This window comes from Chaetura pelagica, unplaced genomic scaffold (genome assembly GCF_000747805.2).
Source record: "Chaetura pelagica isolate M959 unplaced genomic scaffold, ChaPel_1.0 scaffold27, whole genome shotgun sequence".
Lineage (NCBI taxonomy): Eukaryota > Metazoa > Chordata > Aves > Apodiformes > Apodidae > Chaetura > Chaetura pelagica.
The window spans coordinates 1,579,905-1,601,608 of record NW_009954020.1 but is presented as its reverse complement, the minus strand read 5'-3'; the positions used below and the strand labels follow the sequence as shown (position 1 = coordinate 1,601,608).

The 21,704-nt window shown below is 38.5% G+C and overlaps 1 protein-coding gene across 1 annotated transcript in view; it reads left to right on the top strand.

The window, feature by feature from the left end:
- The first annotated feature begins 9,861 nt into the window (after positions 1–9,861).
- The window catches only part of FAM49B (family with sequence similarity 49, member B), a 42,888-nt gene continuing 31,045 nt past the window's right edge, over positions 9,862–21,704 (top strand). The window contains exon 1 of the mRNA XM_010002271.1: positions 9,862–9,935. The gene's annotated coding sequence lies outside the window, so the exon portion shown is untranslated. The remainder of the gene's footprint in view (positions 9,936–21,704) is intronic.

Here is a 21,704-nt window from a genome sequence, read left to right as displayed (position 1 = left end):
TGCAATTAATCTCTGCATCTGTACTAAATCCAACATGCCCTGTAGGCACTGAATCATAGTCCTTGTACAGCTGTCTAGGTACTGAATCATAGTCCTTGAATGATGAACATCAGATGAGTGCTGCAGCACCATGTGATAGATCCAGTTTCTTCCTAGAAGGTGCATGTGCACACACTTTTGTTTACACCTCTTGCCAAGCTGGAGCTTGCTTCTGGTCTTGTTACTCAATTCATGTAACCATTTTCCAGATACAGTATTTCTGAAGAGCTCAGGATTCTCTGCTTTTCATTTTGTTCAACACAAACCTCAGATGCGGCACTGCCTGTACTCTGGTTGCATGATGTGGCAGGGGCCCTGTGAGTTTCTCAGGAAGGAGCAGCCTAAAGCATGTTCCACCTGCAGAGCAGCTCTCTTGTTTTGTGGCTTTAAAGCACTTTGCAGATTGAGTCCCTGGTTTAAATTTGGAGATTGCATAGCCAGGCTATTTTCAAGTCTAGTCAGTACACTGTTAGTACCATTTATCCCTGTTATTCTATTATTCCTGGAGTTTGTGGTCATAGAATTTTGTCTCAATGCCTACAGGTATGTGCAAGCGCTTGTACAGATGATGCTCTTTTTGCACATGCATGAGTCTGCTTGCAAACTTAATGGTAAGTGGATGAAGGGAAGCTGCTATGTATGCATGCCTCCTGTTGGAGTTTTACTTATGTTCAGCAACTTTGTGTCTACTGGAATTCTGCTGGGCATGACTCTACAATGTGCCTTTTATGTTACATGAATTTTAGGTAATAATGCCTTAGCTTCATGTATTTATCTTCAGCTTTGTGGTTGCATTTCTTAGTTCACAATCTGTTAGTCTTCAAGGAAGCTTTGCTAGCCTTATAGTAGCAAAAAAGCTTTGCCGTGTGCCCAGTCTCTTAATAAAGGTGGAGTTTTTTTCTTTTTGACTCCTGTTCCAGCATAAAATTTGATGTGAAAAAGATAAACTGACTCCCTTGTTGCAGTCTCTAGAACATATATGTGACTATTTCAATGTTGGTGTTTGTTATTTCACTTCAACAGAAAACTTTGAAGACTTGGTTCTTAAATGCTTCCTTTGTTACTCCAAATACAAAGTAATATAGAAAAATTGTTGTGCTTCTATTTTGACTGAGGTCATAACATGCACGTTAAATGTAGGAAAAATGCCTCTGGAGATGATGGCATCTGCGAGTACACTTTGAACAAAGATCTTGTGCTCTCTTAATACAGACCTAACTGGGAGGATGTGGGAGTGTAAGAATGGCTTAAAGTTCATCAGATTTCCTGTGCAGAAACAGCAGTCCAGTTGCCTTTAATGTCTCTCTAGTGAGAGGCAGATGTAAAAGCTGAGATAGTCTGCAGACAACCTTCTGAGGGTGAGACTTTCTACTCAAGGTCTCAAACATAAGCTCTGCAGTATCTTCTTTATTATTATTAAAGTAAATATTGGGTCCTAAAAAGATCATTCAGACTGCTTAAGAGCTTAAACTGTTTACACATCAGATAAAATTAGGTACTGTAAATATGGCTAAGAGCTGGAAGTAATGCCAGCCTCTCTCTGGACTAGATAGCAAGCTTGTCTAAATCCATCTGATTAGGAAAGGAGAAAAAAAGAACATACCAATGAACTAGCCAGAGCTTCATAGCCTCTCTCGCTTCCCCCCCATCCCACCCTTCAGAATTTTTTAAATGACAGACTCTTATGCCTAATAACCTACTAATTGTAGCATAAAGGAAGCCTAACCTCTGTCCTCTGTTCTTATCAAGAACATCCTAGCACCAGTATTAGGAAAAGATTACTCCTATTTTGGTCTGACTGTAGCTGTATGTATCTGCCCTTTTCAACCCCACTATGGAACCCTGTTCCATAACTAATCTGTGGACAACGATGTCTCTGTCCTGCCTCTTCATCTCTGTGTTGAGTCACTCTTATTTGACAAGTCTTGAATTCAGCATCTACTTGTGAGCAAGGCTGCTGCCTTGCTCAGCTGAAGCTGGGACAGCTTATGGATAGGGGCTTAAGGGGTGGATCCACAAAAGACTAAACACAGTAGAACCTAGTGAGGAGGAATTTTTATTGAGTGGGAAAGTCTTTGGGTTTAGTCTTTGCTTACCATACAGCTTTGTCCAGTGGAAGTCTTAAACTGTTCTGGAGTTGGGATATGCAACTTCTATCGTCTTGTAACAAGTGTTAACTTATTGAAGTGTTCATGTAGGTTGCTCATACCTTTGACAGTTTGAGTAGGCTCTTCAACAGCATTCTTAGTGGTCTGCTGTTTCTGGTCATGTATGGACTTCCTTTTTGTTCTGCCTTTGTAGAAAGTAGAAAAATTAGGACTGGTCCAATGTTCCTTCTATGGGATAACTCCTGGTTTTTACACTGTGTTTCAATCCCTTGGTCAGGTGTTGTGTATCCAAGGAGCAAACATATTAATTGAGTTTTAAGGTCAAAAGATATGTGGCATCTGTGCTTCAGAGGGAAGAAATCTTCCAAGCAGTCTGTTTCTCTGTGTGGCTCAAAGTTTACGAGTCAAAGCGTGCATATCAATAACTTTTTTCTGACATCTGTTTGCCGTGATTATCAGAGCTTTTTGCAAGGATTGTGCCTTTTTGACGAACTTACATTATCTAAACTTAGTTGTCCTCTGTTCTTATCAAGAACATCCTAGCACCAGTATTAGGAAAAGATGACTCCTATTTTGGTCTGACTGTAACTGTATGTACCTGCCCTTTTCAACCCCACTATGGAAACCTGTTCCATAACTAATCTGTGGACAACAATGTCTCTGTCCTGCCTCTTCATCTCTGTGTTGAGTCACTCAGACAACATGAGTCACTCTTAAAAGAGTAGCTTTATTTTAAAGAGGAACTGAAGAAGATATTGGTTATGCCTTTTCAGATCTTTCTGGAATATATTCTGAGTGCCCATAGTTAAACAGTCCATTTTAGAGTATTCAAATTATCGCTCTAATTACAGTTCCACTTCTGGATTTGTCTTTGAAACAGAGGAATGTACTTGATGTATGGCTAAATGGAATAGCTATTTAGCAGTTTCAGTTTTCAGTTTTACTCAGGAGGTACATTCTTCCTACTGCTGTGTTTATGGTAAATAGAGGCATAAGTTCAGGAGCTATGAAAAGCTGAGTGAATAAGGGTTTGAAGGTAAGAAGTTTGGTGGCCTTCTATGACAAGGCTACAGAGATGGTGGGTGGTGGTAGAGCAACTGATGTCATCTACCTGGATTTGTGCAAGGCCGTTGATGCTGTTCCACATGACATCCTGGTCTCCAAACTGCCAAGGCATGGATTTGACAGATGGACCACTGGGTGGATCAGTAATTGGCCGGATGGCCACACCCAGAGAGTTGTGGTCAGTGACTCAATGTCCAAGTGGAGGCAGGTGATAAGTGGTGTTCCACAGGAGTCAGTACTGGGACCAACGCTGTTGAACATCTTTGTTGGAGACATGGAAAATGGGACTGAGTGTATCATCAGTAATTTGCTGATGATACCAAGCTGTGTGGAGTAGTTGACACCCTAGAGGGAAGGGATGCCATTCAGAGGACCTTGACAGGCTTGAGAGGTGGGCCTGGGTGAACCTCATGAAGTTCAACTAGGCTAAGTGCAAGGTCCTGCACTTGGGTCAGAGCAACCCCAGGAATGAATACAAGCTGTGGGGAGAATGGCTGGAGAGCATCCTGAGGAGAAGGACTTGAGGGTGGTAGTTGATGAGAAGCTTGACATGAGCCACCAGTTTGTATTGGAGCCTAGAGAGCCAGTTGTGTGCTGGGGTGCATCAAAAGAAGTGTGGCCAGCAGGGCCAGGGAGGAGGTTCTGTCCCTCTACTCTGCTCTGGTGAGACCCCACCTGAAATACTGTGTACAGTTCTGGTGCCCTCAGCTCAGGACAGGCATGAAGCTGTTGGAGATGGTCTATGAAGGTGATCAAAAGGCTGGAGCACCCCTGCTGTGAAGACAGGCTGAGAGAGTTGGGGCTGTTCAGCCTAGAGAAGAGAAGGCTCCAAAGAGACCTTATAGCACCTTCCAGTACTTGAAAGGGGCTACAGGAAAGCTGGGGAGGGGCTTTTCATCAGAGACGGCAGGGATAGGATATGGGGTAATGGTTTTAAACTGAAAGAGGTAGGTTTAGGTTAGACATCAGGAGGAAATTACTCACCATGAGGGTAGTAAGGTGCTGGAATAGGTTGCCCAAGGAGGTTGTTGATGCCCCCTCCCTGGAAGTGTTTAAGGCCAGGTTGGATGAGGCTTTGTGCAGCCTAGTCTAGTGTGAGGTGTCCTTGCTCATAGCAGGGAGGTTGGAACCTGATGATCTTTAAGGTCCCTTCCAACCTTAGGCATTCATTTCAAAATGATATTATAGTAGTCAGAACTTTGAGAATTGTAAGTGAACTCTCCTGGGCCTGGAGCACACACTACTCCCCATTGTAATTAATAAATAAATCTGATAAGGTTAAGCATCTTGTAAGATTCAGACCCTCTGTAATTTTTAGTTATTTTGAAAATGGGTATTTTTAAGGCAAATTGCTAAATCATTCAACCCTACTGAGCTCAAAATATCAAGTCCAGTGTTTGAAAGCTGAGGTGAGGCACTGACAGAAGAAGTGTACGCAGTTGGGAATCCTCTCTGTGACTTTGGAGCAAGTAACAGGAAAAGCTCATCAGTGTTTTTTTGGTAAATTACACTTCATTTAATGCATTGTGTTAGCCTGATAGTACTTCAAACCTGTGCCAAATGTTTGCTGTGAGGACAAGGGAAGGTTACGTGTGAGTCCTTTCCATCTCTGTCTTTGCAACTTTGAATTAACTGGACAATCTTCACTTACACACAAAATTAACTTCTAATATGGGAATATGTTTTGATGCTTTCCAGCTGTAACCTGTAAGGAAGATCATATTTAAGTCCTGTAACTGATGTTGTTCTGATGACTGAAGAAAAGGAATAATTTGATGTTGAATATGGTCAGAGTATCTCGAGTGCTGTGATGTTAAATGGAAGCAGAGCTGGGCCATCCTCTGGAAGCAAATAGTTTAAACTTTTTAATGTACCACAGCATCATTGTTATTAACTGTATGATGTAACTATTGAGTTTTACTATCATTATTTTGATCTTAAACACTTGGTTTCATTGCTGTCCTGAAAATAAAGGCATGAGAACTTTTTCAGCTGTGTAGAAGTAAACTACTGGGGTTTTTTTTAGTAGTTCTCTGACCACCAATTACTCAAATAACAGGAAAGTTTCCCTTTCCAACTGAAAATTAAAGGTTTGGTAATATATGTTGGTAAGGAAAAAGAAGCCTATACAATTGTAGTGAGGAATCATATCATTTTAGTGGGGGATAAAATTATCAGACAAGTTTTATTTTGCATGGACCTGTCCTTGTGAATTCTAGTATTTATAGGTTTTTCTGTTTTTGTAGGGCACTGGATGAGTGTCACTTTCTGCCTCTTTTTTTCATAGCTGCCTCACCGTAATCTGCCAGCTCTATAGGGATTATTTTGCCAGCTCAATTTGTGTGCCGTTTTATGTCTGGCAGCAGAATTCTTTGTAAGCTCCCATGAGCTTTCTGAGTTATTTTTATGGGTCTTTACTATTTTTTTGTTTGTTTGTTTGTTTTAACTCATTTTGTACACTGTGTCTCAGATCTGTCTTAACCTGTTGATAGGCTGTTGTCGCTAGCAGTCTGTTGTGAGCTGTGCTGGGGAGGATGCATCACCTCAAATATTTGTTGCCATTTCTTCTGTACTTTCTAAGTTTTGGGCCAAGCAAAGTCAAGCACAGGCAAAAATGATGTTTGTAACATGATTTTAAGTGTGGTTATACAATACTTTTGTTATACAAGCTATGTGGGGTTATTCCTAAACATACTTTAGACAAAGCTTTTGAGTTTAAGTAACCTGCATATTAAGTTGTGAAATCTGTTTCTGTAGGCTGTTGAAGATGCTGTGGAAGTTACTAGTTATAGGGGAAATTGAATGGCAACTCAGGCCACTGCAGATGGTAACCGTGGCAATGTCCTTGGGAGGCGAGTGGCCAGCTGGAGAAAGGCAGAGAACTGGATTGCAGGTTATTGACTCTGCAGTCAATGGTTTGTGCTGAATTTCAGGAAATGCTTTGACTTCAGTTTCTTTCTGCACCTCAGCCCTATTAGCTGCTTTTGAAGACTTAGAAGCTAACTGTGACACAGACATAACCTGGGAGTGACAGTCTTGCTTTAATGGTGGTAAAGGCTGGAAAATTATTTAAGATAACTTCAGGAACCTACCTAGAAACTTCCATATCTGGCAATGATTAGCTGTTTTGCCAGTGTTTCAACAAGCTGCCTTTCATGGAGTACACTGGGTAAGTAAATTCTGTTAACGCCTATGTAGCTGTTACTGTGTCACATTCTCTCCAGAGAACAAAGCCATTAATAGATTTCTCAGAGGTGTTCTGCCTTGCACCTTGAATGAGTGCAGAACTTGGAGCCTTGGGAAGCAGCAGCTGTGATTCTGCCTGTTGAAACGTGCACCAGGGAAAAACATTATGAGATTCACAGAAGACTCTTTGCATCTTTATGGTTAATAGTTTTCTTGAGCATTAAATTTGTATGGAGAAAAAAGTTTAATCAGGTGTTGTACTTCAGAGTTTTCATTCCACCTTCCCCTTAAGTGACAAAACTAATGAAGTAAGGGATGGTTGCTTAAATTAATGGGTTAAGTCTCCCAAATTTACCAGGAACGAGTAGGTTTATTGTCTGCTTCCTTCTTTTGAACTCTTAATTCTACAAAGCTATGCCAACACAGTATGTGGAAGGCAAGCAAGGATATCTCCTAAGAATGAGCTTACTCTTTTGTTGTTCACCTGCTATTCTAATTCGCCTGTCAAAGAAACAGTGTTAATTTATTTCACAAAGGTCGATTGAAGAAAAGAAAATTAATTTTTAAACAAATATTGACTGAAAACTAAGTAGCTTTGATTTTCTTAGCTATGTTAGTTGCACCATAGGTTATACTTTGGGGAATGGTTCTTTAAAAAGGAAAAAATAAATAAAAAGCTCTCCTGACAGGTTTTATCAACTGAACCAGATTAATGTAGATCATGTATAAGGAATTGTTTTCTTGAAAGCTGGGGAGCTTTTCCAAAGGGACCACATGTCTGCATCTTTCTGTGTGTGCCCCTGCTTCAGCACCCCTCTCCTCTCATGTACAGTGTTGCCCAATTGCTCCTGTGCAGCAGTCTCCTTCCAGTTTCTCCTGTCACACCAGACTTTATTCTTTGACCAGCACTGGGAGATTTCAAAGTTCTTCTGCATGAGATTTTCCCATGATCCCTCTGGACCACTGTGCCTATTGCTGCCACATTGACCTTTCCCATCCAGAATTGCTGTGCAGCTGTAGATGTAGTAGTAGTAGATGTAGTTCAAGAAGCACTTGCTTCCTGTTCTCCCCTGAAGGCCAGTCTGCAGTAATGGGTTAATAGGAAGGACCGGCAGCACAGGAGATGCTGAGCAGTCAGGAGAGGGAGCAATGTAGAGCACTGTGGGGCTGGAGGGGCAGAAGGCTCTCCAGCAGGCTTAAGTACTGCTTTTGGTAAATCAAAATCCTACATGCTTCTTTAGGTAGTTATGAGGAAGTGTAAACATTTGAATTTGGCAACATGGTAATATGTGAGTGGTCCAGTGGAAGTGTAGCATAAGTTTTGTTTAATGAAATGATCAGTCATGCTTGAAAAGAAGTCCATTCTTTGATATTGAATAGGAAGCTTTTCAGACTGCAGTGTAGCAGGGTAGAAGGAAGTATTTTTGTTGAGTGTGTTGAAGGAAACTGCACATGTTGCAATTACATAAATGGTCACTCAGCCAGCAGAACTTTCAAATCCTGTTGCCAGACCATAGACAATGACATTGCTGCTCTGCTCAGTGACTTACCAAGCAGCATGAGAGTATAGGACCTTATGGCTTCTATTCAGAAGCTTTTGACTGAATTGTTAACATCATACAGTTGCTTGGCAGGAGGACCTCGAATGAAAGGGTCTGAAATAGAGTAGTGGAACAACTGTTGTAACAAAGCCTGTCCTTTAACAAAGTGGGTAAGGTGTCTTGGATGTTTTTTATGTTTCCCTTTCTGCAAGAGAGAGGTAGTGCTTCATACAAGCACATATGCAGGGTAAGAAACCCAACATTAATTTGACAGGCATCTCCTTATCTTGAGACAAATTGGCTACAGTTATCATTGACTAACATTACGTTTTCAATTTTTACTTTTAAAGTGTCTGTTGCAACTGTTTGTTTCAGTGTAACTGCAAATAGAATCTCTTGATTTTATTTTATAATTTCATTTATAATTCTTCAAAGTCCCTTTCACCTTGAGATCTTCTGCATTCTATTTGTCGATTAAATTTGCCTTCTCCTAGCTGTGCTGTACAGGTCACAGGGCTCTCTTTTGTTGGGATGGGGCAAGGGTGGTTAGGGGAAATGGGTGGTGACATTTGATTGTAGTTTTCACTGTGACTAAAATTATCCCCCAGACTCAATACTGCATAGTTTTTCCCCTTCCCTTCACCTTTCCCAGGCTGGGACAATCAGTAATACTATGGCCTTTGTGATTAGAAAATTCACTGTGAAGCAGCATAGTTTTTGTTAAGTGCTTGTTAATCAGGATTATTTGATGTAAGAGGAGCTGCTGATAGCTGATTACAAATTAACACTGAATTTTTTTGAACTCTTCTGCTGGATCTGCAAAAGTCATTAACATGAAAAGGCTTTTATATTTGTAAAACAAGTTTGTGCTGAAAAAAATAAGTGTTGCAGATTGTGGTTGACTTTGCTGTAGAAGCAGAAAGAGAGTTGTTGGGATGATCACTCTTTTAAAGAAACCTTGAGATGTGATAGATATATTGGCAGAGTGGATTCTGTTACCAGGAACAATAACTGAAGTAGGAGCAACCATGGTTTTCGTGGGGACAGGTTAAGTAATGACACTCCAGTATTTAAACTGGCTGAAACTACAGAATTACAGAAGCAGCCTACAAAACCCCAAATGGAAAAAAAAAAAAGAACCTTTCAACAAAAAGGTGCCAGTTTTGGCTAGTTCTTGATTCTATTACTGTATCAAACAAGGTAGACTTGTTGCTATATCAATCTCCTCCAAATAAACACTGTTTGAATGCCTGCAGTAGATCTCAGTGACCACTTCCATAGGAAATGCTGTTCTGTCTGACCATACAGTATTCATTTTCTACATCAGAAACTTAGTTTTCCTAGAATAGTTTGGGTTGGAAAGGACCTTTAAAGTTTATATAGTTCCAAGCAGGAAATCTCACTAATCCTAAAGTAAGTTCAGAAAGGTAAAAACTGGCATTGGTCATATTTGTCTTTAACTGATGAAAACTAGCAATTAAGCATTTTTCCCAGTGTGCAATATATCTGGCACTGCAAACAAAACTAGGACCAAGACCTACTTCTTTTCTGCTGCAACTGTGTGTAACTTGGCCCAGTAATGCAGAGGTGTAATGCTCTATTTTTGTGTTCTTTCACTGTGAAGCTTAGCTCAGCAGTGCAGAGATGCAGTGCTCTATTTCTGATTTTGTGCTCATGGATAGCTGATTGCCTTACTGACTCATGGGAGTTTGTAGGGATGCCTTTCTATTTGCTTGTAATGTCAATACCATAAAATCCAAAGTGTTTTTGAAATCTGCATGTTTTAGTTGCATTCCTAAAGAGTTTGGTAGGTTCCTTGGCAGTGCAGGAATAACTTTGACTTAACCCCTTGCATGGCTTATGTAATTGAAATACTGTGTATTGTTTATGTTTAATGGGAATCTTCTGTTTGTTCAGATTCTGAAGACGAGCTGCTGCTTCGGTCATCTGAGGAAGGGAGTTCTCTGTTAGGACTGCAAGAAGACACTACCAATTGGTAAACACCTCCTTAGGTGTCTTTGCTTGTGGAATATTTCTTTGTTTTCCATAATATTTTAGGTGAAGGAGTAAAAAGTGTTTTGATCTATTGAAAGCAAGAAGTAGTTCATGCAAATTTTTTTCTTCTTAATTAACTGTACTTTACCAGACAAAAGGCTGGGTAGCAGTGAATAATATGTAAGTATTCAAATTGGCATACAAAGTGATTAAATTCCTGCTCTCACAGTAGAAGAAAAAAGACTAGCCTTTTTTCTTTAGTGAGATGTTAAACATAGTTTATTTGCCTTTTCCACTGAGGCTAATATAATGTGTCAATACCTCTTGCTATATAAAGACTATTTGAAGTGTGATAGGGCAAGCAATGAAACTTCAAATCTGATGCTTCAGAGCCTGGAGAGAGAGAAAAAAGGAAATTTAAATATAGTTTAGAAGTTGATCATGGCTAAGCATGCTAATTTTCATGTCCAAGTGCTTTGGAATATGCTATTTATGCAATGGTAATTATTCTGTGGGTGCTTGATGAGGCATAATTTTAACTCAAAATAATATGTGATAGTAAAAATAAGGATGTATCATAATTCAGAGGCCTTAAGTTATCTGTAAATTGTCTCTAGATTCAGAATGGTAAGAGGATCATATGTGAAGAGCTGTGACCACTTTGTAGCAGTTTGCCAGCTCATAAGCCGTTGAGATACACTATTACAAGGATAAGAAAACATGATAATTTATGAAATCTGAATGTGTCTTGACATAGCTAAATCATAGTCACATTGATAGTAAGTACCAGATTTACAGCTCGCTTCTGTAATACTTTGATATTATAAATGAAGTATCAGTCTTTGGTACAGGGAAGACATCCACAAACTTGTGAACTAAACATGCATTCATTTTTCTCTGTGATTATACCTTACTATACTTTACTTTGTATCTTCTGTAAAGCTTGAGTCCTGCCCTTCTGTTTGCTGCTACTATTTGTGCTACAGGCTTAAGTAAACTCATGTCAGGAGAACACATGTCAGTTCTTAGCCCAGAATGGAGGGATACAGCTGGGTCCCGGGATGAATGTGAAAAGAAGCGTGATCCTAGCCAGTAATGAAACAAAGTTTTTGTGACCCAGTTTTACAGATGCTTTTTCAGTCTTCAAATGCCAGTTAATTCACCTAAATGTTATAAGCGATCTAGGTAACTTTGTGAAGTTGTGTTGTGTATCTGGTGCTAATAACTAGTATTAAAATATCCTCTGCTAAACTTAGAGTAATGGTGAGAAAGATTTGAAGTCTCACAGTGGTCAGTAATGTGCATCTGGCATAGTGAAAACAGTATTTGACTTCATGTAGTATTTTTAAAATAAAGGTGACTTATATGGTACAACTATTTGTGAGTAATGCTTTCAAGAGCTTTGTTGCCAGAGCCTGTAAAAGGTTATAACCTCTGACACTAAAATGTGTATGAGACTTCTGCCCAAATACTGAGTTTAAAAATGCATTTTCCCAATTTAAAGGAAAAAGAACCGCTGGTGTGTAGTATGTTATAATTTGAGGTACCACATTGTAATTATCTGATAGTTATTTTTAGGTTAATCCTTTAGGTTATTCTGATAATATATGATGTGAATAAACAATGTATGTCTTTCACTAAATTTGGATGCATAGCTTCCAGAAAATGGAAAAGCTTATGAGCCAGTAGAGAGAGGGCTTATGCCTACATCATCCCCACCATCTCTCCAAGAGAAAAATTTAACAGGGTAGCCAGACTGAGTGAAAGTGGGTAGTTTCAGAAAGTAGCTCTTTGTCTGCAGTTGTGGTAAAGCACTTGTCTTAATTTAGCATTTCCTTAGGACGAAATAGTCCTTTTTGTTTAGCTCAGGGGTAGTACTGCAAAAACTGAATTTCAATGTTACCAGCATTAACTTTGGCTTGGAAAGACATCAGCTGAGGCCCTACTGAGCTCTATACCACAATTTTAGACCTGACTCAGGTCTGAGCTCAGGCCCCCAGCTCTGGGACCTCGCTGAAAAGAGAAGGAGTGTGTTGGGGCAGGGGAGATCAGGGTCTTGCATGGCTGGTGCTGAGATGGAAATATTAAGCCACCTGGACTTTAATGTGGTGCACATTATCTCAGATAGTTGTATAATATGTGTGTGCCTATTTTATCCAAGTGGTATTTCTCCTGGTTCTGGTATTCCATCTATCCATTATCACAGACACTGAAGGACATACAACATTTTAGTGTTTGCCCTATTTTTCTTGTATTAGCTTTTCTTATGTTAACTTATGTGGGATTATTATTTCAGAGTATCAAGTCATTCAGAGAATGTCTTGATAATTATCTCCTGCTTTTGCATATAATATCTGATAACTGTTGATTTATTTTATAGCTTTATATCTCATATGCAGCGTGAACTTGTCTGCATGCCTAAGGACTTAAAAATCTTTCCATGCAACCTAGAATTGTTCCCCTCTAATGATGATGGGAAGATGTTTTGAGCAAACTGATTAACATATTGTGGAGTCCCTGTTCCAGCACTGATACTGCAGTGTTTGTGGATTAACAGGTTTTGCATTTTGTACTAATTTTAATAAACATGAAAACACCTTCAGTATTATGTTTGCAAAGTGGAAGCAAATGTCTACCTGTCATTTTCTTATTAACTTAGGGAATGCTTTGTTGTGGCTTGTATAGCTCTTATAAGATTAGCATTTGTCTTGCTGACACATCTTTAAATTTTCTGCTTCCTTATGGGGACAGTCTTTAAAATCTCTTCAGCTACAAATTCTTTATTTTAGTGCAAGTCTCTTAATATGTGCTGGATTTGGTACAGGAAAATTTATTACAAAAGGTTAGAAGTGGAGGACCTCATTCAGAAGAGATACTGTGTTGAGTAAGGCCATATTGTATGTGTTACAGACTTCTGTATGGCTTTGACTCTTGGGGAAGTTTGTGTGAAATCAAATGTGCTGCAAGGAATATAAAGCAAGGTTCTGTTTTGTTTTGCTCAACGCTAAATGTTTTTTCTATTAAATAAGGAAATAGGTGTTTAACAAAAGTGCAGCTTTTACTATGTGCTTTCAGAAGGATTTTTTTCATTTGAAGAAGCCATGTAACCAGTGTAGAATGTGGTGGTTAGAAAGGCTTCTGGGCAGCTTGGAAAGCTTCCACTGCAGAGCCTAGCAGATAGCAGCAGTAGGGTGATATGGGAACCATCAGGGTAGAACAATAATCTGTCACATTGTAAATGTATGAAGAAAAATTAAATGTCTTTTTGACAACATAAACCACTTGTACTCCCCATTTGTGCCATAAGTTAAAAATAATATCCTTTGGTTGTGTTGTTCTAAATATATTTCTCTAGGTTTGCCTATAAATTATATTTGCAGTTCAGCAGAGCTTCTTGAATTGGTTTGTCATCCATGTGAAAGTGGGTTTGTTCAGGTGGTCTGTAGTATGTGGAGGTTAAGTACTTTTTGTGTTTTTTACACTCAGCATAATATATTTCAGTTGAAATTCTGATGTTACTGATATTCTACCAGCACACATTTATTTTTTATTAATGCTGGTATCTAAGGCAAGTAAGAGGAATTTTTAAGCCTGACTGAGCTGTCCTCTGTTTATTTGCTGTATTTTATCTTGGGGTTTGTTGAATGTGGCTGGCTGAGACAGCTTTTGTGTAGTTCTGTATTTTTAAAAATTCAGTACTACATATTAGCAATGAGTGTAAATAATCTGCCTGTACTGATGCAGTGTTATGTTGTATCTTCTCCCACAGTGGACATACAATTACTTAAAACTTTGAATTAAGATGATAGTGTGGTAGTAATCTGCAAATTATCAGTGACAGGGTGTTTTTTACTGTAATCAAGCAGAATCCAGTGTAGAGTTCCTCCAAAATAGCCTTCCTTTTTATGCAGTAGTCCTACTGTAGCAGTCAGTAGAGTAAGTTTTAAAAGAAGTGAGTTTTAAATCTGGTTTAATGGCCCATTTAATAAACTGTGTTCTACTTGAGACATCAGGCATTCCCATTTGTTTATGAAGGTAAAGCTGCTCTTTTTCTCCACCTGTAAATAATTACTGAGGACAACATGAACTGTTTAATTCTGTTTGTCCAATGAGCCTTCAAATCAAATACATTAATTTAAGCATTGTTTTGACTTTTTGTAAAGTCACTTTTAAACAGACCAGTGAAATATGTAAACTTTTCTCATCAGAAAGATGTTTGACCTGAAAAGCTGTGCTTGTTGAGACAGGTGACTGGACTTTCATGTGGCGTTTTATGTGGTCTATTCTATTAGGCTAATGTCAGATGTTGCTTGTTCCACTTCCTGACTTAAAGCAGGACTCTTAAATGCTTGTTAAAAGACATTTCTGGGTTTTGTGGAGCTTTTTGTTTGTTTCTTTTAACTCTTTAGGGACTTAGACATTTAGCATGTAGTCCTTCATGTCTGGTTAATATTCAGCCTACTGCTTGACCACATACCTGTAGTTTTGTTATTTATAATATGGAAAATCTCAGGTTGGAAGGGACTCATCAGGATCATCGAGTCCAACTTGCTGCTTCTTGCAGGACTACTTAAAACTAAACCACATGACTAAGAGTGTCATCCAGATGCTCCTTGACCTCTGGCAGGTTTGCTGCTGTGATCACTTCCCCAGGGAGACTGTTCCACTGACCAACCATGCTCTCACTGAAGAACCTTTTTCTAATGACCAATCTGAACCTCTCCTGAAGCAGTGCTTTTAAGCTCATTGTGGAATTGATTTTGGAAATTACCGAACAGAAAAACCATGTAGCTGTTGAGACTCAGTGTCCTTAAAATACAATCCAAGAATTAATACCTTGTTCTATGGCTCCTGTGTTTCGTTTGTTTTCCTGACTGTTGGATAAAGCTGTTGAATACATGCAGTGGTCCCTAGAAGATGGGCAAAGACATTCCCATGTTACGTCTCTGATGTTTGGTACCTGTGTTCTGTAATTTCTGTGCATGCTTCCATCTTAAATGCTACCCAATAAACATTTGAAGTCACAGGTTAAAATCGCATGGTTACATTCTTCTTTTCTGGGCACCTAGTGATTGTTGTTATTGAGTACTCATCTTTTTTTTCTGGCATCTAGTTCACCATGTTTTTCTTCGTATTAGAAATAATTTCAAACTTCTGTTACTGGAACATTACTGTTTACCTGATCTGAAAATCTTCCTTTTTTTTTTCTTCTTCCAACTTTACCCCTTCTTTTTTTAATTTCATCTGAAACATCTCGTATTGTTCTATGGATGTGGAGCTCAAGGCACTTCTGAGCAAGCTGAAGGTGCTTTCCAGAGCCTCAGTGCTGCGTGATGGTTACTCTCGCTGGAGCAGAGCTCCTCTCATTCTTCTCAGCAGAAATTACTGCTTGTCCAAAGTCTCTGTCAGGGACTCCTTCTTGCACAGTGCTGCCTCCTGGTGTGTGCATAAGTTACGACTACAGAGGAGCTGCCTCTGCTGAAACTTGCTAAGTACTAGTAGAAGGACCTTGAGGGGAAGGAACTACAGCGAACTGCTTGGCTGTTCTTGTAACCTGCTAAGCCCTTGAGTCTGTGAGAAGCATGTGGCAAAACTTACTGCTGTTGTTTTTCATAGGAAGGACTTTGTAGGCTTGTTAAAAGCTAGTCTGTGTTCTTTGGAATCTGAATTAATCAAATCCATTGCCTCTGAGCAGCAGAGATGCTCTTTCTGAAACTTCATGGCTTCAGCCTAATCAGTTTGGTCTAGATTAATGTTATGCCTTTACCTATTAGAGCATTAACTATGGCGTTAGCTCTTAATTTCTGATGCTGTTGAGGAGCCAGTTTATGGTTAGAACTCACTCAAACTAGTAAAAATATGCTTTAGGTGGTTCCTCTCTTATGTGGTTTGTTTCCTTTCACCATAAAAGTTCCTTTCTTTTCATATGACCTGGTGTAGTCCTGAAGAAAGTGGTTTACCCTGACTGTAGAAATCTAGTTTCTATGAAATAAAACTCCTGTTTAAGTATTACTAAATACTTACCACTGGGTAACCACTGGGTCTTGGAGTTGCTCACAGCTGATCATAAGCTACTAATATGCTGAATGGAAAAGCCCTTTTGACCTTTTCTTATCTTAACTGTTCTTATTACAAAAGCAGATGAGTATTGCTGCAGACTTCCTGGGACAGGGTATGGTTTCATTTCTGTTATGCTCGTAATTGACTCAGAACTCTCAGTCTTAAACAGAACTGTTTCTATAGCTTAGATGAAAAAGCTGTTGAATCACTTGGTTGGTATTCAGGAGCACTTCTCAACTGGGTTTTAAGAGTGCAACATCAAAGGAAGCATCAACTGCAGAAAAATAGCAGTGCTAAGTAGTCATAGAAATGTTAGACATGCAGTAGATAGCAACCAACAATACAATTTAATATTGTATAGTTATCCAGTGTCTTTTACTAGCTGAGGAATACTTCATTACTATTTTTTTGAGGAGTGAAAACCTATATAAAGCTATAAAGCTTTTTATTAGGAAATATTTAAATTAACTTTCTGGTTTGTTTAAAAAGTCTCTTGTACTTGGTCTTCAACTGTCAGCTTTTTTTTTTTCAATGTAAAGCTTTGATAAGATGCAAAAATGAGGATTAAGTTCATTTTACTGTTTCTACTAAGCCAAGGTAATAGTTTGTTGGGAAAAGCATAACCGTAAGTGGATGAAATACTAATTTTCATGCCAAGTATATGTTCTGTATATGTGTGGATATCCTCTTAGGGCTTAAGTCTCCTCAATTATCTGTGGTTCTCTCCCCCCCCCTTTTTTTTTTTTAAGAAGTTTGTGTACATAACCTTGTCTCCATCTTAGATAATAGTCCAGCATCTGAACTTCCTTGAAATATTTTCTTTAGAGCAAGCCTGATAGCTTTTTGCTGCAATTCTTTTGAAATCAAATCTTCATACTAAACTAGAGAAACTGGAACTCTTTGTGGACCTCACTTGGAGTCTACCGAATAGTTAGTTGTGCTCTTAACTTGGCACGTGGTAATGATCTCACCACTTGGTGTTTGGATGCACAGTATGACGAGCTGTATGCCAGTACAGCTGTGTACAATGTAAATTATGTTGGCAGAAATACATTTTAATCTGTGAATAAAGGACAGAAAGCATAACACGTTTTTGACAGGTGTCTAACACAGATCAACTGTCAAGAAGACTTTCATATCAAATCACCATTTCTGTCATTAAATTACAAGCCTCAAACAGGTTGGAGTGTAGCAAATAATGCAAGATACTGTAAGACAGCATTGAGAAGTTATATAGGAGGGGGAAAAGCTAAATATAACACACAGAGCTCTGAGCTACAAGTTAGCTTTGGAAGCATAAGTAAAAAATGAATGGAGACAGAAGACTTGAGCTGAAGGTTTCTATAACCAGAAGTAAAAAATGTGGTTTTATAGCAGGCAACCAGTATATTTGCTTTCTTATAAAGAACTAAGGTCACATTGCAATACTGATGTACTACATTTGCATATACTTAATCTCATGTTTGATTATCATACAGGTACAGCAGAATCTTCTTCTGGAATCACTGATGTTAATGTTGGAGTTTGCATCTGTTTAGCATTGAACTATAGGTTCATCTGCAGATGTCCTGAAACTTCCTTTGAAACATGATCTTTGCTGTGATTTATTTTTTATAGCTTAGCCATCTGTTATTGTTACTAGAGTAAAAATTGAGTTTTATCACTAAACATTTATCTAGTGTTCTTTTTTTATTACCCACAAGTTGTGGGATGTATTTGACTAGCGGTTCTGTTTTGGACTGGGCTTGTTTCTTGTGATTTAATGTGTGCTTCTAAGAGTAGCCAATTTTTGAAGTGTTTTCCTCAAACTTAATTCCTACTCTTAACCGATGCAAGAGAGCAGGAAAAATGTCTATAAAAATTGCAAGAGCAGTGCAGTGTTTTGAGCTAGGTCCTGTGCTTTTCAGCAATACATAAAGGGCAGTTTATGGACTGACAACATCTCCAAGTCTGGCTGGCACTGAATTCAAGTTGGTGATGCACTTAACCAAGGCAAATCTTGGTACTTGCTTGAACTTGCAAACAAGCTGTTTAAACATTTGTTCTCTGAAAGCAGCAGAGTGAACTGTGTTTTGAAGACTGCTACTAAAGCCTGGTTGCCTAATACCTCACATGAAGTACATGAATCCCTTCTTTAGTAAATGTTGTAAGCCTTGTGAAGTAAATTCTTGCTGAAGTTTCCAGATGAGCTGAGTTACCAATTGAGAGCACAGAAAGTAATTTAGATTCTCACTGCAAAGTTGTCATTTTTTTTCTTACAACTCAATGTTTTCAGTTCTTAAGAGGTAGAAAAACCCAAAACAAATCTTGACTGTTGATTGCTGACAAGTCTAGGTTTGTGTGTAGAGGCTTCTTCATTAGTTCACTCAAGGTTGGGCAGAAGAGACTGGTTTCATAATGGAAGCTAACTGTTATTTTTGTGTACTGCTGAGTTAAGCAGTTCCAATATGAGGTGGGTTCCCAAAACACAGGGCTTATTCACTGGTTGGCGAGGTTTTTTTTGTTTGTTTTTTTTTTCAAGTTTCATTATCCACAATGGTGCCAAGTTTAGTTAGTGTGTCTTTTATGTTTGGGTACCATTTGACTTGTGTCAACTACAGGCTTTTTCTCTGATGAATGGAATGATGCTTGGGTTTGTTCTCTTCTGAAAATGAAAAGCTGCAGTTTAGAGGCTTCACTGTCCCTGTTTAATGGCCTAAGATGTCAGCATATGCTTTGGCCTTTTTTGCTGTAGTGAAGTTAGGCTGCAAGTCAAGGGAGGGGATGGGCATGTATGTGTGCAATAGAGATTCCTAGGATGGGAAGCATTAATATTTCTGCTCTTTGACTTTGTAAAATGGTGTTAAAAAAGGCTGAAGAAAAATTTGAGAGCTCTTAACTCATTGAACAGAGGCAGTATTTCATGTAACATGAAATACTTGGCTGCCTCAAAATCACAGGCAATTGAAAAAAAATGCTTGGTTCTTTTATTCAGTTTTCACCTAATAAATTATATAGTATCCATTGCTCATCTTGTGCCTTTTGGTGCACTTTCTGTATGAAGTTGCAGATCAAAACGTTGAGAATCAGTTAGAAGGAAGCTCAGATGTTTTGCAGATCTTCTGTACTAACTAGGACAACCCAAGTAACTCACACTGAACTTCCCAATAGGTGATTGTTCATTTAGATACTCCTGTGTCTAAGTTAAGGTGCATCTGGAAACGCAAAAATTATTGTGTAAAAAATCTATCACACCATTTATTTCACATCTGGCCATTTTTAGCAGATGTTCACTGATTATTCCCCACTGACTGCTAGAGATCTGCAAGTCATTTTCTTATCCATATCTATTTAGACAGTGCTTTATTATATTGCTTACTTCTAAATTTGAAATGCTGTGTGATGTGTAGTCAAAAATTGAGTATCAGCTTGACAGTATAAACCATGTTGATAGCATCAAGTGTGCTCAGTCTAATCTATTGGTGCTAAAAGATAGGAATCCAGTTAATGGATTCCAGTACTAACATCTCTTGGCCTTTTATTGATGATAGTCCAACTGACCTATAATGCTCAGCTTTCCTGGTCGCTTCGCTTTTGCCTGATGGCTCTACTAGACCATTCACTCATTCACTGAAGCCTTCAGGACAGCAACCTGAGCACCAGAACACTTTTCCTGGAGGTGGTGAATGCTTGTGGTTCTAAGTGCAGTATTCTCTTCAGGGAGATGTGAAGAGCCAAGCAGTTCTAGTTTTTCCCCCTAATGGTTTTATCAGTTGGAAATGTAGACATTTGTGTTAGTAATGAACTAATGCTCTTAGGAAGTCTTTTTTTAAAAAAGATATGGTAGTGTGGGTTGTTTTCTCTGTTACTTTCACATTTACTTCTATAGTCTGGTCATTCTAATGGGTATGAACAAAAAGAAAAAAAGCCCAAAGAAAAAAAAAGTCCAAGAAAAAAAAGTCCAAAGCTTAGTGAATTGAGTTGGACTCTCAAACCGAAATTACCTTAACCTGAGGTCTTGACTACCCAAAATAAAAATCATCTATTTTTAAGTAGGATATTTTGGTGGTATTAAATGTTTTGTCCTATTTGATTTTTCTTCTGCTTTTTTTTTTAATTATTATTTTCCCAGGAAATTAGCCTTTTGAAATAATGTTTGGTCTCACCTTGGCTTTGGTTTCTCTATTTGCAATATCAGTTTTGTTCATCCCTGCAGGAGACCAATGTTTTCCAGTCAGTGTTAGGTATTTTATTTGTTTTATTGCAAAGCACAACTTGAGCAGTCTGCAGTCATGGAGAGGGAGAAAAAATAATATCAAAATATGCCTTGTAACAGAGGGTGAATTTTTAGGAAGCTGCTGTAGCTCTTATGAAGATAGTGCTGTTAACACCTCTTGGTCCTGTGAATTAGTTGTCCTTAAGTATTAGCTGTTGCTTACTGCTGAGAGAGTAAAGGGAAGCTGAAACCAAGTAGCAAAGGAAAAAGCATATGCTACTCAAAAGAAATCCTAGTCAAGGGAGAAGCCTCTGTGAGAGAGAAGCTTACACTGGAAGGGATGGAGAAATAATTTTCTACAGTTGTGTCTGGCTGTCTTTTTGCTTATGGTCAGTTCTGTGGGCCATGAAGAGTCTTTCTCACTGTGGTCTCCACTCTGCTTCTTGCCTATGGTACTGTAGGTCTTCAGAGCCTTCCCTAGCTAATGTTATACTGTTACTTCCTGTGAAGCTTTATGAGATACTGTAGTACTCTGTATCTTATCCTTTAAACTGTACTGTTAAAATTATTTCAGCAGCCTTAAGGTGGTGGTTAGTAATGTGTATAGCAAACTGAGGCTATGCAAGAATGTTAGTTTTCATTGTTAAGCACATGGTTTTCAGTAGTGACTCTAAAGTGCCTTCTCTGGAGGTCAGCATGCAAACCATGAAATTTTTCAAGAACTAATTTATGTTGTTGTGTTATTCTTTTTTTTTCTTTAAGGTTTGTGTCCACAAAATGCAATGCAAGTAGAACAGTTTGCAATTGGTATTTTATTACAACTTTGTCTCTTTAGAATTAAATTTATTATAAGATATGTGTTCTTATGGATTATCCAACACCAGCAACCTTTTTCCGTGGAAACATATTTACCAAATAATTGTGTTCCTTATTTATGTGCCTAGAAATAAACCACAATTCTATATTCTATTTTTTATCATATTTTTCAAAAGTCACAGTAACATAAGAGACTTAGAATTATGGTTATTAAATAGATTCAGAGAAATAGTACAGTGTGTGGAGCAGATGAATATTTGCTTTTGCAAGGTCACATAGCATTACATTTAAGAATTTTGGTACAAAAGAATGAATTTTCATGATCTCTTTTTTCTTTTAAAACAGACTGGAGGCCAAGAACAGAGTGCAGCACTGGCTGTAGGTAAGAATTGAAACTTAACCTGCTTGAAAACTCTTCTGACATATAAGAAGCAAAAATTATAATAAACTATAGGACAAAAAATGGGATTGTGCCTGAATACTGGTGATTTTCTCTTCAAGAACTCCTGCTCCCTCACTTGCTTCTACAACTTCTGAAATTTCTAGTGTTCACTGGGATGTCTTGATCTGTAACCTAATTTTTGCCTCTGTGGCTAAGGATGCTGAACAAGGTTGCAAGGGTTTCCCCTTTTTTCTTGCAGGGTACCTCATCACACAGCCTGGTAATGATTTTGAAAACTTCTCACTGTTAGTGATGTG